The sequence below is a fragment of the Narcine bancroftii genome, chromosome 9, assembly GCF_036971445.1.
Source record: "Narcine bancroftii isolate sNarBan1 chromosome 9, sNarBan1.hap1, whole genome shotgun sequence".
Classification (NCBI taxonomy): Eukaryota; Metazoa; Chordata; class Chondrichthyes; order Torpediniformes; family Narcinidae; genus Narcine; species Narcine bancroftii.
The window spans coordinates 111,572,239-111,597,806 of NC_091477.1; the positions used below are offsets into that span (position 1 = coordinate 111,572,239).

The 25,568-nt window shown below is 37.5% G+C and overlaps 1 protein-coding gene and 1 long non-coding RNA gene across 9 annotated transcripts in view; one reads left to right on the forward strand and one right to left on the reverse strand.

Moving 5' to 3' along the window:
• Positions 1 to 6: 6 nt before the first annotated feature.
• The window catches only part of trip12 (thyroid hormone receptor interactor 12), a 121,223-nt gene continuing 95,661 nt past the window's right edge, over positions 7 to 25,568 (forward strand). For 7 of the 8 annotated variants that reach the window (XR_011344336.1, XM_069897334.1, XM_069897336.1 and 4 more), the window contains exons 1-2: positions 7 to 271; positions 1,899 to 1,974. The gene's annotated coding sequence lies outside the window, so the exon portion shown is untranslated. Of the gene's footprint in view, positions 272 to 1,898; positions 1,975 to 14,590; positions 14,745 to 25,568 lie in introns of all 8 variants that reach the window. The other variant, XM_069897335.1, reaches the window with a different exon arrangement.
• Positions 4,601 to 13,290, reverse strand: LOC138743062 (uncharacterized). The gene is made up of 2 exons (XR_011344631.1): positions 13,163 to 13,290; positions 4,601 to 5,415 (listed from the first exon to the last, which is right to left on the reverse strand). It is a non-coding gene; the product is annotated as an uncharacterized lncRNA (long non-coding RNA).

Below are 25,568 nucleotides of genomic sequence, written 5' to 3' on the forward strand. Positions count from 1 at the left end.
TTCCCAGCAGCACTTGGTGTTTGACGTTCACACATCCGGCGACAGCTGTAACTCCGACAGCGGGGATTGATGCTGAAACACAGGCCTGGAGCTGACACTCCACTGCTTCCTCTCCCCTCTTTCCTTAGTCTTTTATATGTATCTATATAAAAGCCTTTCTGATAAAGGAATAGAAGCAATTGAGCTTGAACCTGCTGATAAACTGTAGCTGCTTCAAGCCTGGCCCTGCCGATTGTTGGGCTTGAACTCCCCCCCCCCCCCCCTTTGCGAGGTAGGCCGTTTATGACCATCAGATACAAGGGCCTGATTAGTAATGTTTTCCGTGGAGCAGTTTGGAGTGCAACAATGACCAATTCACGGTGCATTCATGTTGTTTAAGAATTACTTTGGGTGGTGTTGGGGGGAGGGGGGAGTGGGGGGACAACGGGTATGTTTTGCAGCCCTGATGGTGGTGGTGGTGCTTTACTGCGATGAAAAAAGATGCACTAACCATTTTGTTGCTCTCATTGGCGGCACAGTAGTTGTATTGTGTAGGCCGCAAAAGTAAACAGGGATGGCCAAGCCAACGCACTACGTCTCTCCTAAACCCATTGTCCGTCTGAATTTCAACAGGAGATGGTAACACGTTCAGATGATGGTCCGCAACTTGGGGGGCGAGTGCATGAAGTTCGGCCCCATTTCGTCCAATTTGTTCTCTCCAGTGTTTTGACTGGTGTGCATTTTGTTAAAACGGGCATAATGTGGTCGAGGGAAGTATGTGATTCGTAAAATAACTTTTGACTGCCTCAGTGATCGAATTTGCATTAAATGTTCATCCTCTGAGAACCTGATCCACGACACTTCATTAAGTTACTCCAAGATAACTTTTGGTGTGGAGACTTTTTTTTACTTTCAATTTGTTTTGGATTGTTGAACAAATGACAGCATTTAAAAAAAAAAATCAGAATTCCAATGCAGAATATCCTTATTATGAGACAATCTACTTTTCAAAATTTAAATACACAAATTTCGAAATAGTCCTCCCAGACAGCAGATTCCTTTTTCACCCATTTTTTGTAAATTTATGGTACCTTACACAGGGGGTGTATGAGGTATTTTTCAAAAAGTATAATCAAGTTTGACCTGACTTGCAGTTTAGCTTGGGCTTGCGGTTAGAAAGTAGTTTGTGTATTTGATTCTAAAGACTTGCAACTTTTATTGGAAAATGGATCATGTCCATGTGGTGAAACTGGCCTGTTTACAGGAGTAAAAGTAAAGTTTATTGGCAAGCAACTGATGAACAGCCTCAGTATTAAAACTTAAATGTCATGTTTTGAAGGAAAGAGGAAAAGTGGGCTTTATTGATCATTTCAAGTTGTAGTAATTGATAATTCATGATATGATTATCAAGCTTTTCCCTTAAAGATTTCTAATTCCAAGATTAAATTTGTTGTTTGCTTTAACTTGGTTCAACGGTTCATCCAATATGAATCGGTGGTTTCTGTTGGGTGTGAGTGTTATTCAAGATCTCATCGGTCAATAAGATTTAATGTGGTCTATTATCTATTGAATTTCTGGCCTTTTGTAGTGCAAGAATATCTCAGAAATTTAAAACTGGACAGATAGTTTAATGCAAAATTGAAATGTTGTCACAAAGATGAATAAACAAAAATCCTTTCTTTAATCATGGTTACCTGCAATCACATTCTAATCCAGGTGTTTGTTTTCATTGAGAAAATGTGATGTGCAGCTAATTGTATAATTTAATGATTCCTGGAGATGTAAACAAGTTGTTTGAGATGTCAAAACCTCTTGCTCATTGCTCAATAGTACCTACCGATTTTCCATTGTTATATTCTTATACCAAATATCAACGATTTCAAAAAAGTTAAAATAACTAACTTTTTTTGTGCTTACAGATCAATTACACGTGATGTTCCTGCTCAGGGTGCATTGAGGGTTATATGATCTGGCACTGATGTCCTTGCACAATTTGTAAGTAAACAGGGCTAAGATTTGTTTTGTTAGCCTGGAAGCAGTTACATTTTAATGCTGTATTTTATCAGTTAAGAAATTGTTTAATCAGGAGTTTTTTTGCCTACTATTTTAACAATTAGTAATAATAGGTGAAAAGACTGTTGAACCCAACAGTAATTTGCTAGAGCATGGTTAAGATGATGATTTTTGCAATCTGTCATATTGTTAACAAGTTATTTGACTCTAAATCACTCCTTGCCTCAATTTCTCCCCAATTGTCATGTACATTTAAAATTAATCTAATTTTTTTAATACTGGCAGTGAAATAGTTGCTTATTTTCTGATTAATTAGTGTGCTTTGGGATGTAGTAAAATCCCCCAATCAATTTTTAGAAACTTCTAAAGAATTCTCTGTTTGAATAGAAGAAAATCTCAAACCTCTTACCTAACCGTGTTGCCAGATGTGATATATGTCTAGTATTAAATGAAGGTTAAAAAAAGTTAATGTAAGAAATGCGGAAAATGTTCAAATCAAACTATTTAATTTCATTGCAGTAAAATTATAAAATAAAATAGTCATAAATGACTCCCGTAACTTCTGGAATCTTGTATCTGAATTGTTAATTGAATATTAAATCTTTTCCATGTCCAAACAGGACATGTCAAACAACCACTGATCATGAGTAGGCAGGGCAGCATCCTTCCATTTAAGTAAAATCACGTGCCTCGACAAAATAAATAGTGTGACTCTGAACCTGATTTCATACATAAAATATGGCCACTGGCTAATTTAGATGTGCAAAACTTTGTAAATTATACTTGCCTGTACCAATTAATTACTTTGCTTTGAAGTCCAATCATTCTAGATTTTTAAACTAATTTTAATTATGAATAACATGATTCCACACGAAACAATGAAATAGTTGCCTATTTGCTGATTAATTAGTCTGCTCCGGGATGTAGTAAAATCCCCTGATCAATTTTTAGAAATTTCGAAAGAATCCTCTTTGAATGTGAGGAAGTAAGATTATGCATCAAATCATTTGCACACCAAAATGTCAGTAAAAGAATTTGTCATGAAAAAAATCATGAAATTCAGTGTTTTGTGGCAACATCATATTGCAAACATACATATTATAACCATCTTACGACATGACTATAAAATAAATAATAATAGAGCAGGAAAAGTCAGGCAGTGTCATTGGTTCATTGATTATTCAGGAATCTGATGGCAGCGGGGAAGTAGCTGCCCTTGTGCCTTTTCCCTGATGGTAGCAGAGTGGGGGGGGGTCCTTGAGGATAGAGGCTGCTTTTTCTAAGACACCCGCCTCATGTAGGCGACTTCAATGGAATGAAGTCTGGTGCCCGTGATGTCGTAGGCTGAGTTAACAACCCTCTAAAGTTTATTCTTGTCCTGAGAGTTGGTACCTCCATAACAGGTAGTGAAACAACCAGCCAGAATGCTCTCCACGGTACATCTGTAGAAGTATACAAAAGTCTTTGGTGACATACTGAACCGTCTCGGACATCTCACAAAGTATAGCTGCTGGTGAGCCTTCTTCGTGATTGCATCAATGTGGAGGCTCCAGGACCGATCCTCAAAGATGTTGACACCCAGGAATTTGAAGTTCTTGATCCTTTCCACTACTGAGCCCTCGTTGAGGACTGGGTCGTGTTCCGTGACTTCCCCCTGAAGTCCACAATCATCTCTTTGGTTTTGCTAGTTGAGCGCAAGGTTGTTGTTGTTACACCTTTCAATGAGCTAATCTGTCTCTCTCCTGTACGCTTCCTCAATGCTGTTTGCGATTCTGCCAACAACTGTGGTGTCATCGACAAACTTGGAGATGGCATTGGAATTGTGCCTGGCCACACAATCCAGGGTGTATAATGGGTAGAGCTGTGGGCTAAGCATGCATCCTTGCAGTGTGCCTGTGTTGATGATCATTGAGGAGGGGATGCTGTTTCCAATTCGTACTGACTGTGGTCTTCAACTGAGAAAGTTAAAGATTCAGTTGCATAGTGGGCATTTGTAACTTCTTGACCAGCACTGAGAGAATAATGGTATTGAAGGCCGAGCTGTAATCTATGAAATGCTGTTTTTGAGGTGATGCAAAGCTGAGTGGAGAGCCAGTGATATTGCATCTGCTGTCAAGTGATTATGGCGATAGGAGTGGGTCCAAATCTTGCGTACATGTTAATTCTGGCCATGACCAGCTTCTAGAAGCATTTAATTACAGTAGAAGTTAGTGCTACTGGGTGGTAGTCATTGAAACCTTGGGTACTGGGATGATTAATGCCTTTTTGAAGCTGATGGGAACTTCTGAATGTCACAGTGAGAGGTTGAAAATGTCCATGAACACTGCTAGTTGACACAAATTCAATACCTTGCCAGGTACGCCGTCAGGGCCTGATACCTTTTTTGTAAGAGAGAGAAGCTGGAAATAGCGGAACCCAGTGGTTGTTCATGTACTTAATACTGTAGTAGAGTTAAAGTATAAAGAATGGTCAAAACTAAGTTTTATGCATTTGCTTCCCCTCCCCCCCCAACCCTCCACGATTTGATGGTCACTAAATAGTAAAACCCTGTTATCTGGAATTCAAGCAAAGAGCAACCAGCAAAAAAAATTTGCAGAAAGTAAATGGGTAAAAAATACCAAAGTTTAATGCCTCGTTCACTAGTCATGCAACACCCAATCTCAAGCAAACGGAAAGTTCAATCCCCATAGCTGCCGGATACTAGGAGTTTTACTGTATCTTGCAAATTACTTTTGATTTTTGTCTCCTAAATGATGCTGTGATATTCACATAAACTTGTTTCATTTTTGAATTGGTTCCCCTGTGGAAAATGTTATTTTCTCCAATGCTATATTGCTCATGGCTTTTCATTTGCAGTATGGTTCTTGCAATGCTCTCCTCATCATATCAAAATTGCCGGAGCAGTAGTAGTCACAAAGCAATTCAATCCATTTTCTGATATTCTGGAATGAAAAGTGTATTAGATTCAGCGTAAACTGAGTTCCCGATGACATCTCCGAAAAAGTGCTGATAGTTTATTTTACACAGCTAGTTGTACTTCAAGCCAAATTAATCCATAGTTGCTGCATTCCAGGTATCAAGCAGCAAACGTGGAAGATTGCCCAGATTTTCTTAAGCAGTTCAGTTCTAACATTCAATCACCAGTTCTGTGGTGGAAGCTCTTGTTGGCTCAGTTTAGGTTCTGTTCAGACATATCCATTCCTGACATGATTATAGTTTGGTTCAAGTGTTAGAAAGGAAGTAGGGAGAGGGATGGATCTTGATTCTAGGGGAGCAATTTGACTAGGTGGAGCACCATAGGATGTTGGTAAATTGAAGCCAGTACAGATCAAAGAATGAATGATGCTGGATGGACTCTCACTAAGCATGAAGACTTTCATTGTGAAGGGCGATAATCTTAAACAAAATGCCGCCTTTGAAAACCTGAGAGCAAGAGACACTGGTCAGAATTTTTTTTCTTCTTCCCTTACTTTTACTATTGTACAGAGGTGTTTTAAAAAAAAACATTTAGACATTGAGCACAGCAACAGACCATTTCGGTCCATGTGCCGGCCAATTTACACCCCATTAACCTACACCCCTGGTACGTATTGAACAGTGGGAGGAAACTGGAACCCCTGGAGAAAATTCACGTAGACACAGGGAGAATGTGCAAAGTCTGGGATTCGAACCCCGGTCCCAATTGCTGGTGCTGTAAAGAATTTGTGCTAAAAGTGCCACCCAATGTTGAAATACTTTTACTAATCATTAATGAGTCCCTTCTCAGTAGTAAACTTTTCATTTTTGAAACTTCTTCTGTCTGTATACATATTAATTGATGTTACTTGCTGCTATTCCAAACTATAAACAAAGATATATTTTCTGCAAGTTGTTTTGATTCATTCAAATTCTCATTCATCACTTCATTAAGAGATTTATAATGACAAGTTTTGGAAATGTTTGAGGTTCCCTTTAAGGCAGTGTGCCCATTTAATTAAATAAATATTAAAATGTTCATTTTTTAAAAAAATCAGTAATGAAATTTTTGACACTGAAATTCAGTTCTGAAGAAAGCTGAAAGTACATCTGGTTCAGCTTTGATGTTGCGAGGTGGCATGTGACTGTTATAAAATCTTGATTACGAATATCATGCTTTGATATTTGGCCTTGCTATGTATATTGTAAAACTGTACAGAAGTATTGAATGTTTCATAAGTAGTACTGTACTAACCAAGAAAATGGTTAATTGCACATGGCATTGTGTTCAGATTAGAAATGGCATGTAAAGTACAAGGGAATATTCCTTAATTTAAGTCAGGATTTTACCTTGACTTTGCTATATAAATGCATGCATGTTAAATTAATCCAGGGAAGTAAAGATATTAAAGAGCAAGTTAGACTAGATTACAAAAGGATTCTTGGAAAACTAGTGATGTCTATATTTAGGAAATGAGAAAGGACCTGTTGAGAAAACTCAATCTGTCAGCTCAGTGTATGTACCAAAATAAAAATGGAAAACTTCAAGAGAAAAAAGGGGATGTATAGCATGGTTGGATTAGATTTCAAAATTCAAAGCCTTAGTCATTGCATACTTTGCGAAGTAGAGTGTATGAGTAGTGGTGTAAATAAAATTTATCTGGTTAACTAGCTGACAGCAAGGCAAAGTATTCAAAGGGAAGCTATTCAGAGTAGCAGAAGTTGGAAAGGGTTAGTTTCCATGCCATGTTCTACATTGTATCTGTGATAGTTTAGATATTCTTCAATCAAAAGACTTGAATGGCTTGCAAGTGCCTGAATGTGGGGAAATAGTCCATATATAAAAAGAACCATAGCTGATTGTGAGGTTACATTAAATAAACTTCAGTGGTCACGTAATTGAAAAATTTCAAGTGAGCTTTTGGTTTTAAAAAAAAATAAGATCATGCCCCCTTTTATAAATGACCATCTCAATGAGGGAGAGGATTAAAAGGTTTGGAGTCTTAGTGCACTGGTTGAAAAAATAGTGTTGCTCTGCAGCCATTTGATAGCTTGTATCATGCTTTGGTTAGACTACATTTGGAGCAATGGACACAGTTCTAGCTCATGGGGCGAATAGAGGACTTTGTGCATTATCACATTTTGTGTACAAGACAAGTAGTCATGAATCTTGATTATAGTATTGGAGAGGTGCACTCCAAAGGATAAGGTTGATACTATTAGAAAAATATAATCAGGCTATTTTTCCTCTTGAATTTGTTGTCTGAAGGTTAAGAATAAGTAAACAGCTTTCTGTTGGAAGGACAAAACTATAGACTATCAAGAGCTACCAACATTATTTTAAAAATTAAGAAACCTCAATGCAAAAATAGTGTGGAATTTGCTTTTAAAGATGATTTATTTTAAATGATCCAACGCTTAAAATGCTGATTAAGGAAATAAAATGCTATTTAATTAAATCATGTGAAACATAAAGTGTGGTACATGGAGTAATTGGGCTGAATGGCCTTTGTACAGTGTATATTTAAAAAAAAAACTGCACTCTTGTCCAATTTATGCAAGTTGAATTACAGATGCTTGTAAACACAAGACATTGCTTTCTGTCTGCAATTACTGAGAATGATTTAGAGTTTTGGCACAGTGTAGCAGTTAGCGCAATGCTAGTGACCTGGGTTTGAATCCGGCATTGACTGTAACGAGTTTGTATGTTCTCCTTGGTCTGAGTAGGTTTTCTCCAGTTTCCTCTCATCCTTCAAAATGTGTGGGATTATAGGTTATTTTGGTGTAATTGGGCTCATGGGCTGGAAGGGCCTGTTACCGTGCTGTATATTGAATTAAAAAAAAAGTGAATTTAAAAAAATTATTAATAGCTGTCATAATTATATTGTCCCTTATTCCATTGGTCTGCCCAATAAGGGTCCTTCCTGTAAGGCAGACAATGCTGGAATATAATTTTCCATAAAGTTTCTAATATGATACAGTAATTTGCAGTTATTAGATAAAAAATCCAAAGAGATGGATTAATATTGGAAGGAACAAATATAAACTCTACCATTGGAAATCACTCTGGGTAAGTGGAGTGGAAATACAAAATTTTGTAAATGATTGAAGCTGTTGGATTGGGTTGACCCCTGCTGATTTTTGCTCATTTGATTTAAATGAGATTTCTACTCCACACAGGTGGCCACAGCAGCTTAAGACATTTGGCCTTGACCACTGCAGACTCCAGTTCTAGCTTTGCAAGCCGATCAGTAGTATCAAGCTAAATTTGGTATTTACATTTAACGTGGATGAAATGTAATAAATGGGGGATGGAGATTTATTCATGACTCAGATAAATTGGATCATTACTTGAAAGGGAAAAAGGGGATTGGGGCAGTTTTAATGTCTTTTAGAAAACTGGTATGGATTGAAGGGACTGCCTTGTGTACAGTTTCCAATTAAAGGAGAAGGCTAAGCCATTATCCCAAAGTAACCAAGGATGGGTAATTGCAAATTAAAAAAACCTACCAAATAATATTCAATAATATTTCAACTATTACTGATCTACCCAGTCAACTAAGATGTTTTGAACTTGCTGAATTAGCCCTTTGCCTCGGAGTAGTTTTGAACAATGTTTAGCAAAAGGATTTGGTACTGCACAGAGGTAAATGACATACTGTGATTTTGCTGAACATTAAAATATTTGGTGATTAACTTGGTGAAGCTGCTGGTAATTTGGTTTTGAATACTTAAAAGCAACTGCAGATCACAGTAGCCTTTCAATAGGGCTTTTTTGAACTGTATGTACAGGTATTTAAAATAGTGCAAGTTCTGAATGTGTAGAGCTGGTAATTTTGGAAACTATAACATTAATGAGTTTGAGGCTTAAAATTCAAATTAAGCTTGTGCTGATTCACACACTTAATAAAGAAGCTAGCTCAAAGCTATTACAGTGGCAGTGACCCAGGTTCAATTCCAGCACTGTCTGTTAGGAATTTGTATGTTCTCTTCATGTTAGTGTGGTGCTCCAGTTTCCTACCATGTTCCAAAGTTGTGTGTAGGTTTTAAAAATAACTTGCTCCTGGAGGCTAATTAGTTACATATGTATATTGGAAGTGTGTGCTTGTGGGTTGGAAGGCCTTATAAGCACACTTTATCTTTGAAATGTTTTAAGAATATGCATTAAGAAGCCAGTAGGAAGCTAGTAAAGGGTGTTTGTCCAAGTTGGTTACTATTACTGGAGCTGAGGAGATAATAGTGATTTGATTTTTAGTATACCAGTATTGTGTAGCAAGTAGTTTCAGCTTGATTTTCTGCTAGTCTTAAAAACACTGGCAAGCTTGAATTTAAAAAAAAATACTGTATTAAAATTCATAATATGGTGTACTTTCATATTTGACTGAACAGTGTTGGAGGAATGCAATAGTTTTACATGCAGTATATGACATGGAACAAATGTTCTGATTGTGTTGAATGTTCAGGGAATAGTGCTGTTGGTGGCACTGGTGATTTAAAATTTGTACTTTGTTTTCTCAAGTGTAAGAGTATTCTTACATATTTGGAAAGATGCAGGAATGAAAACCCACCTGTAGATGGGTTTGTCCTTTGTGGACACACAAGGGATTTTTACCAAAATGCCTCTGAAGGTTGGCATATAGTCTGTAAAGGTTGCTTGGTTCCATTATGTAATACCTAGTGGTTTACATTTGCAATTATTAATTGGGCATCATTTAACTGAAAAGTTCATCTACTTTGAAAAGATCAATTTAGTTGGTCTATTTTGGCACTGTGGAAAAAGTTCTAAAAAGGGCAAGCTTAATTGTAAGGAAATCTGTTTTTGGTAAACCGTTAATCTTGATTGTCTTAAAATTATTTAGTCTATATAGAAATGCAGCTAATTTATAATTAAAAAAAAAAGAAAAAGCGAACAGGACATTTTGATAAGATTTTGAATGTGATATTTTCAGTGCACATCCTAATAAATCCCTGTAAACCAGACAAAAATATTATAGATAAGGCCTTGATTTAGTTTATTTCCTGGAACTGAGCCTGGAATGATGCCCACAAATATGGAAGTATTATGTGAAAAATTCAACAGTAGATTTTTACTGTATTCTCTTATGCACAGTATTCAGATATTTCTAGCTACACCTGCTTGTTTAGAAGCAGGTATTTTAAGCAGAGGTTTTTTTTAAATTTCTTTTGACAATTTTCTTGTTGAACTACAAAACGGCATATGGCAGCTACCATAAATTCAAAAATAGCAAATTTCTGGAAACAATCTGGTTTGTGAGAAGAAATGCATTGGGTTTCTTTTGGATCAGAGTCAAATTTGGAACAAAAGGTTTGAGAATGACATAAATATAGCAAACAACTGGAAGTTGAGAGTTATAATTGTAAATCAAAGAGGAGTTCTGCAAAGTGATCCATTGATATTTGTCATCCTTCTAAAGAATACTTTGTTTGAAACAAAGACCATAAAAATAGTCTATTAAACTGTTATTTCACTCTGGTAAGATGTTTGGAAAGTGACAAATTAAGGAGGAGGGCTTTGCTGAGCTTGCAAGTATTATTGTTGGTGGGGAACGTAATTGGTTGAGGAGGCTAAAATGCTTGTGGTAGAAAGTTTTTAAGTTGAGAAGAAAGGCAGAGTGGAGATATTTGTCATGCCAGTCAATTAAATATAAAGCTGGTTGGGTCAAAGCTGAGCAAAGGAATCTGCCTTCATATTGGAAAATCAGAAATTTAGGGTGTTGAACTGTGGTGGACGGGGTACTTGTACGCATTCAAAGCAAGGATTGACATTCCCCTTATTCTTCCACCTTTCCAGCCTCCACAATAAGCAGAAAAGGGTTATCTCCTCCTTTCAGTGTTTCAAAATACAGTAAAATCCCTGTTATCTGAAAATCAAATAACTAGTAGCCTCAAACAACTGGCAAAAAAAAATGGAAGTTCAATATTGGCAAGCCTCAATATTATTTCGCCAATTACTCAACATAATCTCAAGCAACCAGAAAACTCACCTATTTGGCATCTACCAATACCTCTTAGTGCTAGATACCAAGGGTTTATTCTGTAATTCTACCCTTAATAGCAATTCCTTATCTCTCACAGTTGTCACAACCCTAATCTGCAGTACCTTTTGCTGCAATAGACAAACTGCAATATCCCTGTAAAATTTCCTGGTATTCAATGTCCTAAACCCTCATTTGCTGAGTGAAACAGTACACGGTTTTGCTACTCTGTGGTCTCTTGCATTGATGGAAAAAAAATGAACCTAGGTGATACTTGAATGCTTTTGTTGAAAAGTTTGGAGGGGCTCTGAAGTCTTTGTGCAGCAATCATAGGATTCCTATAAATTGATGAGGATATTATAATTCTTGTCAAGGAGACAGTGTTCATGAATCACCTCCTCTCCAACCTGGCAATCTGTTAGAATGTTTACATTCATTTGAGTGGACTGTCTGGTTTGAGAGCATGTGCTCTTTTGGTGTTTGATATGGAATAATATAGCTGTGTGTCCTGAATGTAATGAAATTTGAGGGTGTTAACCTGGGGAAGGTGACTAATGTATCTCTATTTAAAAAAGAATGCAAGGACAAGCCAAGGAATTACAAGCCAGTGATTTGATATCGGCCATGTGGCAGGAAGGCCTACATGGATGTGGAAAGACAAGGATTGATTTGGGGCAGTCAGCATGGCTTAGTGTATAAGCTATGTCTCATGATTTTGAATGTTTTAAAGGAGGTTAAAGTTGTCTATGCACTTCAGCAAGGCCTTTGACAAAGTCCTGCACAGTAGATTGGTCTGGAAGATCAGATCATCTGGGATCTCAGGTGAGCTGACCAATTGAATACATTATTGATTTGATGGTAGGAGTCAGAGGGTGATGGTGAAAGATTGTTATTCAGGTTGGAGGAATGGAGCAGGATCCACTCTGTCATGAATTGGATGACAATGTAATTAGCATGGTTAGCAAGTTTTGTTGCTGATACCAAAATTAGTTGTATAGTGGTTACCTTGCTAAAGGGAAAGTATCATGAAGCAAAAAAGTATGGAAAAAAGATTCACAAGAATTCTTCTGGGACTGGTGACAGGCTGAGACTTTTCTGTCTGGAGTTTGGGACTGAGGGAGAATTTTGAATTAGTTTACATAATCATGAGGTGCATAGATATTGTAATTTGTCCTTTACCCAGTGCAGGAGATTTTAAAGTTTGAGGTTCAGATTTTAGATGAGAAGGGAAAGATAGAAAAAGCATCAAGGATTACATTTTTCCACTCAGGGTGTGGTAGGTACATGGATCAAGCTGCCAGAGGCATGTTCAATTCTAATGTCTAAAACTAACAAGACAGGTGCTTGATGAGTAAAAGCACAGAAATGTTGCAGGACCTCCGCCAACTCGGTATGGCATTCTTTGAGGAAGGGATCAGGCCAGAAATAGTGGTGGGAGGTCTTTACTGAGCTAGTCTCACAGCATCCATTGGAGGTAAAGATATATCGCTGACTTCTCAGACCTGAGCCCTTCCTCAAAGTATCACATACCTTGAGGAAGGGCTCAGGCCAAAGTTGGTGACGTATCTTTACCTTCAATGGATGCTATGAGACTGGCTGAGTTCCTCTAGCATTTCTGATTTAAAAAAAAAAAACTACAATCACAGCATCTGCAGACTTTTGTGTTTCACTTCAGGTACATTATTAGGAAGGATTTAGAGGAAACTGGACCAATTATGGGTAACTGGGTCCTGCTTGAGTAGACCACAGTGTACATGGCCAATTTGGGATGAAGGGCCTGTTTCCATCCTGTAAAATACTGACTTTTCCAGTTAACAAATCTAAAGGCTTTCCTGCAACAGAATTAATGGTATCTCTTCAGTACTTTGAAAAGCTTTTGTGTATGGTCCATTGTCCACTGCTGCCTGTTAGATCATGAACTATGTTGAAATATAAACTTTTTTTCCCCTCAGGTCTGACAAGCTATTCCCATGACTTTTTTTGCATAATTGTTTTCAAGACATTTGTGAAATAAACTAAAATTTTAGATTTTCAATGCCTTGACGAACTGGATTTGTTTTAAACTGCATATTTTCCTTCATTGTGATTAATACATACAATGTTGTGGAACTGGCTGGCTGTCTTCATGGTTTAGGCCATGCATCTTTGATCTCTATCAATAAAATTGTACACATGCTTCCTTAATTCAAAAGTTATCATAAAATATTTAATAATTTTACCTGGGATGCTGTTACTTATGGATGAGTGGCTTCCCCAAAGTCCCACTGTTTTTCATAGTTGTTGTCTGTGTTGCTCTTGAAAAACCCTGCTGACGCTGTCCTAAGGGTATATGCTTGCACTTCCATAATGTGATGAGCCAATAATGAAGTGACATCAGAAAGCATCTTTAATTTTATAGTCTTGGAAAAGCAAAATTAATGGATCATGTTGCTTTGGTATTCTCAATAGATAAAATATTGTCCCTATGACTTGATAGAGCAGGAATGGTGAATAGAATTTCATTTTTATGTTCTGGTAATTGGGCAAAAGTAGTAAAATATAAACTTTAGAAGTCTGCTGGAGAACATTTGTAAGCAGTTTCTAGAGATTAGGTTTGCTAGGTTTGGATTCTTTGCATGTTTCAATAAATGAAACAACACTGTTGCAATGATGAGCATTCATCCTTTCTGATTTTTTTTTATTAGAAAAGTAATGTGATGCCCAACCGAGATTGTGTATGAGATGTGTAGATAGTCATTGTGGAGAATGGTTTGTTCTTTGTGAACTTCATTCCTGTTTTAAACTTAAATGCACTGAAGTTGGTGCCTTTTATCTGTAAAATGCTTCGTGTGCATTTAATTAGAAAATAAAAAGTGCATTGGATTGAGTGTTGCATGGCTTTAAAGTTACTGCATTGTTATTGGAAAAGATGTTTGTCCTTTTAATTTCTCCAATTTTCGGACAATGATCTACCTATTTTGGCAGCATAGCACAGCGATTAGAGCAATACTATTGCAGTAGCAATGATCTGGGAAAGAATTTGGTGCTGTCTGTTAAGAAGTTTGTATGTTTTCCCTTTGTCTCTGTTGGTTTCCTCCAGATGCTCCAGTTTCCTCCTCCAAAAACCTATGGGGTTTGTAGGCTAATTGGTGTATTTGGGTGGCATGGGCTCATTGGCCAGAAGGGCCTGTTACCGTGCTACATGTCTAAATTAAAAAAATAAATGTAATCATTCGTCTGAATGATCTGATTGTAGGCTCTGTCACAGACTGGGTTTCCCTTAATAGTAACATTAAAAAAAAAGGCCTCTATGCACGTGTGGAGGTCTGATGCAGGCCCACTGGATAGAAAGAGTTGGGTGGAGGGAGGAAGGAGTGTTTGGGTTGATGGAACTAAATTATTTTTACTTTTAATGGTTTTCATTTTAATTGTTTAAATCTATTGGAGATATTTTAAAGTATTTCACAATGGTGAGCTCTCAGAATATTCCAAGAGCAAGGCCTTTGTGATACACAGGCTTGGTATTCATATAATTTGTCCACGAGCATACTCTGCTATTCAGTAAGATTATGCAGATCATTCATTTGAGTTCCACTATCATTCTCAATGCCATATATCTTGATTCCATTAATGTCTAAAATTCTAGCAATCTATATCTTGATTTTTAGGTCTTGAGTACATCAGAGCAGAGGTAGACTTCAGTTGAGAATTCAAAGGTTGAAGAAATGAAGAACCTATAATACTGGCTTCCCTTAAAAAAAAGTATTTGAACCTTGAGGAAAAGGCCTTTTCAATTCTGAATGAAGTGCCATTGACAAATTGGTAAGGACGTACAAATAATGGAAAGCCTTGAAACTGGATGACTTGCTCTGCTGCCAGAAGGGAAGGAAAAAGAGTGGCAGAGCTTTAGTCGTAGGGGATTCCATGGTAAGGGGCATAGACTTGCACTTGCCTCCCAGGTGCAGAGATCAGGGATATATTGGAGTGGCTGCAGGATATTGTGATAGAGAAGGTTGTGGCACTGCATGTACCATATATGCTGGCGTGCAAGATGACCCGTGTATAAGATGACCTGAAATGTAGGGTTTGAGCTATACTCTCTGTACTTCAAATCTAGCACTTACTGATGACAGTGGAATGATGCTGCTCGGCACAATTAAAATATTGTGAATTAGTATATTAAAAGAAAATTGCCCAGCAAAGGTTTAATTTTTATGAACATATTTTAAAATAAACTGTCCACTTCTTTACAGGCTGTTTAAAGCCTATACAGAGCTGATGACAGCCTGAGAAGAAGAACACTCCAGGGGGAGTGTTGAGACTTCGCTGTTAAGGTTTGAATTTTGTACTTGGCGTTGGGAGGATTGAGACTTGACTGTTAAGGTTTGGGTTTTATTCTTGGCGTATAAGATGACCCTTGATTTTGAGGAAACATTTTTAAAGTTCAAGGACCGTCTTGTCCCCTGGCATATATGATTGTTCCCATCAATGATTTAAAAAAACAGAAGCTGAATTAAAAGATAAATAAAAAAAGAACTCAACTGTAATAGTCTCAGGATAACTTTCTCTTCCATGTGCTTGTTGGAAGAGGAAAATCTCTGAAGATAGGATGAATATGTGGCATGAACAGTGCAGGAGGGAAGGTTTCTGGTTCCTGGGATATTGGCACTGGTTCTGGGGGAGGTGGCATCAGGCCAAACAGCATGGTCTGCACCTGGACAGGAACAGTCTGGGAGGGTGGGGTGGGGAATTGTTCACTTCCTCTTTTGGAGAGAGTTGGCAGAAAATGGGAATCCATGTAGAAAATCAGGGAAGCAATGCAGACACCAAAGCAAAAGTTGGTTAAGAGGTGGGTACAGAAAAGGCAACTGCAAAAGGCATAAAGATTGCAAGATTTTAAAAGGAGTGACTATAAGGGCACTTTATCTGAATGCTTGTTATATTTCAAACAAAGTCAAAAGTTGTGGGACAATCAATACAAAAGGGTATGATTTCATGTCTGTAGTTAGGCAGATGCTTGAAGCTATCTTTAAGGAAGAAATATAATCATCTGGATGGAAATTGTTCCATCAGGGAGATAAATGCAGCGTGGATTCAGGAAGGGCAGGTCCATTTGCCAAATTGACTGGATGGCGGAACAGGTTTGGTGGTGCAGATAGCTTATGCCTCCTCCTATATTTTTTTGTTCAAATCTTGTTTCAAATAAAATGTTTTCTGACAATTGTTTGTATCCACTTCCTGGGGGAGAGAAAGTGCCAAACAGAATTGCTGAATAATAGCATCTTTTCATTTGCATTATAGTTGAGCCTCTCGATTGTAAATTGACAGACTGGAGCATTAATGACTTGCTTTCAATATGTGTGCTTCATGAAACTGACAAGAATGCCCTTAAAAAGATTTGCCTATTGGTATGAAATGTTAACATCAGATCTATGTTAAATGCTCTCTGCTTTACCCTTTGCGTTTTCTTTAAACGCCATCTACTTCCAACCCACATCAGATACTGCGTATCTCATAATTGGTGACTTTTTTAACTTGGCAAAGTAAGCTGCTTTATCACAGGCAAGAAAATTTACAACACAACTTGGTGGACATTGATTGTCATAGCCACCATTGGATTTGTGTTTACTCTGATCTCTTGCAAAGAGATGTTGTACCAACCTATACATTAATGGGAGGCACAGTTAGCGTAGCAGTTAGCTATTACAGTGCCAGTGAACAGGACTGGGGTTTGAATCTCATCCTGTCTATAAGAAGTTTGCATGTTCTCCCTGTGTCTGCACGAATTTTCCCTGGGGGCTCCAATTTCCTCTCACTGTTTGAAACGTACAAGGTTGTGGGTCTATTGGGTATAATTGGGCGGAATGGGCTCGTGGACCAAAAGGGCCTTTTACTGAACTGTATGACTAAATTTCAATAAAATTAAACCTACTCCACATTAATGAACTTTGATTTTGAAAAGGTTCCATGTATGACTTCCACTTGAGCAATAAGGATGATTTTTAAAAAAAATCTATAGCAGGAAGCTGGCACAATGTCCATTTATCTCTTCTGCAATGAATGCAGTGGTTGTGCATGGTGTAAAATATGCTGTTAAATAGAAATGTATTCATTTAATGATCCTAATTATTAGGCATTGGAAGAGCAATGCCTAATATTCCGCCTGTGCTCTCTCCAATTGGTTGGCATTAACATTGACTTCTCAGGTTTCTGCTTGACCAGTGGTTTTCAAGATGCTCCCCTAAACTCCCATTCCACCTTAAGTAATCCCTATGCCACAAGTGCTCTGTGATTAGTAAGGGATTGCTTAAAGTGGAATGTGAGTGGAAATAAGGTTGAAAACCACTGTTCTAATTGTACCTAATTGACCCATTATGTGCATGATTTCATAACTCCAAAGGAAATGGGCCAATGACAATTTTTCTCAAGCAAAATATTTCAGTAACAATTGGGTCTAGAGTAGTTATCAACCTTCCCTTCCCTCTCACATACCACCTCAAGTAATCCCTTATGGCGTAGGGATTGCTTAAAGTGAAATGTAAGTTTAGGGGAGCAGTTTGAAAAGCAGTGTGCTAGACCATTCTTCCCCTCTTCACATCCCTCTGACTCCTTTCCTCCAGCTCTCCACCTCCTTCACTCTCCATTCACAGAGCCATCCCACTCATCCTCCTCTAATCTATGGGCCTGCACTCATTCCCCACCCCTCCTATTACCCCTCCCCCTACCATTTTATTCAGGGACCTGCCTACATTACAAACCTTGATGAAGGGCTTAGGCCTGAAACTTTGGTTATGTATTTTTTATTTTTCCTATATATGCTGTTTGATCTGTTGAGTTTATCCAGCATGGTGTTTTTACTTCAATCACTGCATCTATAAGACTTTCAAGTTTTACTTCAAGCTAAGGAGCCCTTTTCTATTTGTCTTAACATGCAATTAAATAAAATGTCAAATTTTCAGTGTAATTGCATTTTTGAAATTGTCTTCATTTGTCTCATCAGGTAAGTCTGTCATTTGCTGTGGAGGAGGGAATATTTCTAGCTTCCTAAATGCCAGTTAGTCTTTGTTTACCTGTTGGTGTGAGCATGAATTTTGGCACACAGGCAGCTTGCATTGATTTAGATATCAACTTGAAACAGTTGATTTTTTTCATTCTTTTTACAAGCTTTACTTTTGCCAATGGGATAACATATGCCAGAGATAAATTAGCTTTGGCTTTCTCAGCATAGGGGATCTAAAATTAGAGGACATAAACTTGAGATGAGAGTTTAGTTCGTTTAGTGTGTTCACCTATCTCAGAAGAGCTTTCCTGGATCCAACACACTAATGGTATCGTGAAGAAAGCACATCAGTGCCTCCTGTGGACATTTGCTGTTGGAAACCCTGACAAATTTCTACAGATATGTGGTGAAAAATGTGCAGACCAGCGGCACCAATACCCTTATGTTCTAACCTGCAAAAGGAAGTAGACATAGCCCAGGACATCACATACAAAACCCTCTCCATAGACTCAAACCACTATGTTCAGGAACATCTTCTACCCCTTTGCCATCAGACTTCTCAGCAACAAACTCAAATTCCTTGATGGAAACTTTAATTTTGCACTTTGATTTTTTTTTTCTCTCTATTGCACAGTCTGTTACATTTCATTTGTTTCATGAAAACTTGAATACAGGTAGCCTTCGACTTCCAACCTACAACGAGTTGCGTCCACCCACACATATGACCGAAATTTTTAAAAATTTCGCGTCTGTGCATGCGCAGCATAGCTCATTAGAGGGCTATGTGCTTAGTCACCATTTTGTAGGTATGCTAGAAACATGGCAAGCAAGAGGGAAAACATTCCTTGCTGATGGACCTGCTAAGAGGACAAGGAAAGTGATACCTTTGGAGGTAAAAATGAAAGCTGTGACAGATTATAGCTATGTTTTTGGGAGATAAATGAGGGCAGGTATTTTTAGTGTAGATCACATACAAACACTTTAAAATCTATCATTTAAAATACTGGACCTCTGCTCGTGCGAGACAGACCGGCCTGAGGAAAAGCTCTGGAGAGTGCCCAAGAGACTTCACTAATGGATTGTTTACAAAAAGGCAACAGATGAAAGAACTTGTCAGAGCCACACGGTGTATGGAATGGATCTTGCTGTTCTAAGAGGGTCATGTGGTTTTGCAAGTATAGAAAGTAAAACTGGTTTTCTCTTTCTGTAAGAGAGAGATCAGTACTGCAGTTTTACAGTGAGCAGCAGCAGTTGGGACTGGAACAGGACAAGCTGGCAAGCTTGTGGAAAAGCCCATTTGAAAGACTGGTTGCAAGTGCTTAGTTCAGCCTGGTCAAAGCCCTTGTGGTTCATGCAAGAGGAGAGGAGTGGCTGCCTAATGTTTCAGAAGAGAAACAAAAATGAACTCTGTGGTGACCCGAAAGAAAGCCATTAACCCACATGAGCAAGGTAGAAATGTGAGTAATATTGCAGTCTGCAGTTGTCGCATTCCACCGTGTTGATGATTTTAAAAGATGCAGAGAGAATGTGCAAGGCTGTAAGAGGATCTGTAAGTTTGAAGAGCACAATTTTATACAACGGCGAGGGCTCATTCACAAGATGAAGTTGTTAATGATGTGGTTGGTAGACCTGATTCAGAAATGCATGCCACTGAATTTAAGGATGATTTAGACAAAAGCTAGGCCTTTTCAAGGCACTGAAGGAGCAAGCAGGAGAGGAGTACATTGGGAGCTTCACTTGAAGTAATGGCCGGTTTAGTAGATTTAAAAGAAGGTATAGCTTGCCCAAAGTATGAGTCTCAGGTGAAACAGCAAGTGCAGATGGAGTTGCCAAAATGTTCATTGAAAGTCTGGATGAATTAATCCATGATGACGGTTATCAACGAAGGCACATTTTGAATGTGGACGAAACCAGACTTTTTTGAAAGAGGATGCTGGAGTGAATGGACATTCATAAAGAAGCTTGCACGAGGCTGGGATTTAAAAATATTTAAGGATTGAGTGACCTTGTTACTGGGAGGTAATGTTGCTGGTTCTAAGCTGAAGCCTTTCCTGATTTACCACTTTGAGAACCCACATGTATTCAAAAACATTAACAAGCACACCCTGCCAGTCCACTACAATTCAAAACTTGGATGACTAGGGCCTTGTTTGAAGATTGGTTTGCACACTTTCATTCCCTATGTTTAGCAATATTGTTTTTAAAAAAATAGTTACACTTTCAAGATTCTATTAATCTTAGTTAATATGCCTGGAATTCCCCCTCATTAAGTGGAAGCTTAATCCTGATGTTAATGTGATATTTCTGCCACCAAACACAGCTTCTCTCATTCAGCCTATGGACCATGGGGCAATTGTGACTTTTAAAGCTTATTATCTTTGCTCAACATTTGCACAGGTCATAGCAGCAACCAACAATGATCAAACATCATTGCGTGATTTTTGGAAAGGTTACAGCATTCTTAATTCCATCAAGAACATTGTGGTAGCATGGGAGAATGTTTCAGGAAGATGTATGAATGGAATTTAGAAACGATATCTCAAATGCTATGTTCACACAAGCTTGAATGAGGAGGATGTGCTTGACAAGATTAGAGAACATTGTGATGGTCGTAATGGATCTTGAATTGGTAGTTGACATGGAAGAGTTATTAGATCTTGAATCAAAGGAATTGACCAATGAGGACTTTTTCGAATGAGAACGCATTGCAACTAGAAAAAAATCATAGGTAAAGAATTCCCACAGGACTCTGAGCTGTTCCTATTAGGAAATATGATGGACATAAGGCTTAAGATGAAGCTGTCCATATTCCAAATCCTACTTGTAAGGAAGTTCATAGCAGTTACCTGGAAATCTGACTCTCACTTGGAATGCAGAAATGCAAATCTATGTTCCCCCAGAGAAAATTACCTATAACTTGAGGAAAAAATTTAACATTTTTCTAAAAATTTGGTAACCATATTTAAATTTCATAGGAGCACAGTTATAGTGTGGATGGCTACCCTGCCTTCCCTGTCTTCTACTGAGGGAGGGTCCATTCCATCCCAATGAAGTAAACTCAACAAAAATATAACAGCCTAGGTGCCGGCTGTTGGGCCGTGGCAAATCCCTGATGGGCTCCCTACCTTTGTGGATGTCTTGAATGTGCGTAATTGTGGTCTGTTGAGTGTGGGGAGAGAGGGGGAAAAATGGCTTGGACTCGATGGTGAATTTTGTATAATGGATAACTAATTTGTGATTGATTACTGGAAATTGAGTTTGAAAATTTATAAATGAAATATTAAACGCATTGCAGAGGAGGAAAAGAGGGGAAAAAAAAGAGAGGATAAGGAACCACAGAAGAAGTTCACTGTTAAGGGGTTGTCCAATGCACTTTCACAAATGAGTAAGAAAGAACCTTACTGAGTTTGAAACTATAGACCAGAATGTTGAAAGATTTGCCAAGATTGTTTGCCAAATTCTGAACCAAGTTCTTATTAAATTGCCTCTGCAATTTCTATATTAGTCTTCCTCAAGGTCCGAGGGAATATCATATCCGGCCCAGGGGATTTATGTACCTTTATTTGCTGTAAACCAGCAAGCAATTTTCATCTCCTGAATCACCATATGTTCCATAATAGTTCCGATTGTTGCCCTTCCAGTATTCATGTGTCAGTCATGCTATCCCAAGAATCTCTGGTGAATCTTCTCTGCTCTCATTGGCAAAAATGTTCCTCTGATGAGGAGATTAAAAACTACACCATACTCATGGTGTGGTCTTGTCAAACTACAACTGAAGTCAGATGTTCTGGTTTCCATGTTCAAAACCTTTTGCAATGAAGGCCAATGTCCTTTCTTCACAGTCTGCTGTGCCTACATTCCAACCTTTAATGACTGATGCACCACGACACGCAGGTCTTGCTGCATGTACCCTTTTCTTAATTTGTCACCATTCAAAAATTTTTTCAACATTGCACATGGGACTTGGTGCACAGAGTTAATGTGCATCTGCCCTCGTTAGAGGAGACATGAGTCTACAAATGCTGGAGGTACTCAACAGTTTAAGCAACATCACTGGGAGAAAACACAAGTCAGAACCATTCAAGATTTGGGTTTTAATTTAAATTAAGACACGGCATCGTAACAGGCCATTTCGACCCATGAGTGTGTGTTGCCCAATTTACACCCAATTAACCTACACCATTGGTACATTTCGAATGGTGGGAGGAAGCCGGAGGCCCTGGGGAAAACCCACGCAGCCACAGGGAGAATGTAAAATCTCCTTACAGGCAGCACAGAATTTGAACCCTGGTCCCAATCTCTGGTGCTGTAAAGTGTTGCACTAATCACTAGGCCAACTGTGCTGCCCAACCGTAAGATGTTCCAACCTGAAACAATATATTTCATGTTTTTTTTTTAACATCAATCACTGCCTCTGCAGACTAGTTTTTAAATTTTACCATTTTTTAAATTTTCTCCCTCTGCTGAGTTCCTCTAGCAAATTGTTTTTTTTTGTCACAGTTGGAGAACTGTTCACTTTCCCTGCTTCCATTCTTAAAAAAAATTATTTAAATGCATTTCATACACTCATTAAAATGTGTAGCGTTCATGCTGAGTAAATAATGTTTTGCAGGTTGGAGATGTGTAAGGTTATTCAAATATAATTAATGAATGACCATTCCTCATGTGATTTGGAATATGAGTGGTGTGATGATTCAAAGAAATCAAGCTTCATTACTTTTTGAGAGCATGTTCTTTTGTATTTTAGGGGAGAAAAGAAGGGTGAACTTTTACTTTAATGGAGTTTGTTTTGCAGCTGTCATGCTAGAATTTGTAATGCACATGGTATTTTGTATGCCTTGAAAACAAGGGGATAAGTTTGAGTGGCTTTACTAATAGCCAACTAGCACAGGAGTGACAAATTAATTGGATGGTATCTCAGACAAAGAGCAGTTTTTAGATTATTTTAACATTACAGGATTTCCTTCATGATTACTTTTGTAATTATGAGCAAATAGCCAAAAAAGAATTGATCCTATTGTTGTAATTTTTAAGTTTAGTGAGAATTCATTGAGTCATACAGTACAGAACAGCCCTAACTTGTTGCCATTCTGGGTGAGACCCATTGGCTGCTTTTTCATGTATTTTTAAAGCCATGGATTGCTGGGGCATTTTATAGGGCATTTGGTGGTAGATCAGTTATATCTTCCTCCTGAACAAAAGTATACCAGATGGGTTTTGACTATAATTGAGTACTTTTTGTGGTATCATTACTTAAGAATAATTGTTTTGGCAAATTATTAACTGAGTTTAAATTCCCTAGCTGCATGGTTGATTTTGAACTCTGGTCTCCAAATTGTTTGTGAGACAAGCCCTTTAGATTACTGATAATAATAAATTGTTGTGTTCTGAGCTGAAAGGAACATGGTAAGTTGCATGCTGAGGTTTAAGAGGCCAATCAATAAATGTACTATTCTATAATCATATGAAAAATTTGTTTTCCAGTGCATTAAAAAAAACTGAAAAACTTATCAAATTTGATTAGTCTATTGTGAGATGAGAGTTGACTTGCAAGAATGGGATTTTGCTGCAGTTAACTTTGATCCCATTTTGTGGTGCAGTAAATTAATGTATTCCATAATATTTAATTCAGGTATTATGTCACTGTTTTAATACCTTACTATTAGTGTGCTTCATACTCCATCATTTCATTTTTTGGTTACATCTGCAAATAACCAAATGGTAATTGATGTATATTTATTCTAAAGAACTTGTAATGTGAAAATTGTACTTTTTGAACTAATTTGGTCTGATTTATGTTAAAATGCCACCTTTTCTGTTATCAGATATGTTGAATGTTTTTTAATTTGAATCTTGAGTTGAGTTTTCACCATTCCAGAGTAGTTACAAAGCTAAATTTCTGCTTGCCTTAACCATTTGTCTAAATAATGAAATAATTTTGGGATTTGTACAGATGGCCAGAATTTTGGCAAATGGATTGTGAGAAGATGTGTTCACTTGAAGATGAATGATAAAACAGATCTTATTTAAATAGAGTAAGACTGCTGTAACACAGGATATTTGGGAGGCTTTATCCATGAAACAAAGTGAGCAAACCTGGTGCAGTAGGCAATTGGGAAGGCGAATGAACTCCTGACTTTTATTTTAAGAGTTGGAGTATCCAAGTAGGGAAGTTTAACAATTGTCTAAGGCATTGGTTCTCAACCTTTTTCTGCGATTTCTTGCCAAAATGACTTCACTTTCACGCACGGCCACATGGCATGTAGAAAAGTTCCTGTCTCAGTCCCACATCTGAAACACTATAATACTTGGATTTTGTTCAGATTTAGCCATGTGTATTATATTAAATAATCTCCTTGACTATTTGAAGCATGCCTTCCTTTAACAAATCCTACCTGGTCCATATGCATCAGTTTTGGCAAATATTGTCCTAACCTGCTAGCCAATGCTTTTGCTAGTATCTTATAATCAGCATTTAACAGGGATATTATTCTGTATAACTAATTTTTTTTGTGGGTTTTTTTTGATATGACTAATAATTGCAATTGACAATGACTCCGGGAGGGTTTGTTTCCACAGCTTGTTCCAGGACATACATTAAAAGGGGCATTAAAAATATTTTGGTCTATAAACTCAGGTAGAAATCCATCCTCTCCTGGTGACTTATTTGCCTCTAGGGTGATTTCTTCCCTTGTGAAGGGAATATCTAATTCTATCCTTTTTCTCTCCCAGCCTTTGAAGTTCAACATTCAGCAAAAATTCATCCATTTCATTCTCATCTAGTAATTCTGATTTGTATAGTTTCATGTAATATTGTCTAAAGGTGTCATTAATTTCATTTGCTTATATACTAGCATTTCTGTTTTTATAGCATTTGTCATTCTTGATTACTTCTGTTTTAATATGCCAAGCTAAAACTTTTTGCGCCTGTTCACCCACCTCATAGTATTAGCTTTCAAATAGCTTTTTCTGTCCTATATATTTGTATTCTCCAGTAATCTGTATTTTTGTAGTCCTGTTCTTTGATATTTGTTTTCTAATTCTTTAATATCCGTCTCCAAATTGTATACTTCTGCCATATGTTCCCTCTTAAGATTCTTCACAAAGAATATAATTTGTCCTCTTAAATATGCTTTAAGCATGTTCCATATCAGAAAACTTTAGTAGATAGCAGATTTGTTTCACAAAATATTTCTGTCTCTATAAATTCACAGAAGTCTGTTCTTTTAAGAAATTTAGTATTGAGATACCATCTGTATACATTTTCTTGCTTTTCCATTGTAGCTATAGTTAATATTAATGGAGAATGGTCTGATAGAAGCCTCGCTCGATATTCTGTTTTTATCACTACTTTTTAACTAAGCAGTCATTAAAAATAAGTCCATCCTTGTATGTGAGTTGTGCACCCTTGAATAAAAATAGTTTCTCTTTGTAGGATTTGATTGCCTCCATAAATTGATTAGATTTAGATCTTTCATACATGAAATCGTGGTTTTTGCTGCTTTCTCCCTCATTATTGTTCTTGCAGATTTATTTAGTATTGGGTCCAAGCAGAAATTAGTTTCCTCCAAAAAACATATTTTGTCTTCCCTCTGCTGTGTTTAAGATGTCCTTCATAAAGGCTTTATCGTCATCATTTGTGGAAT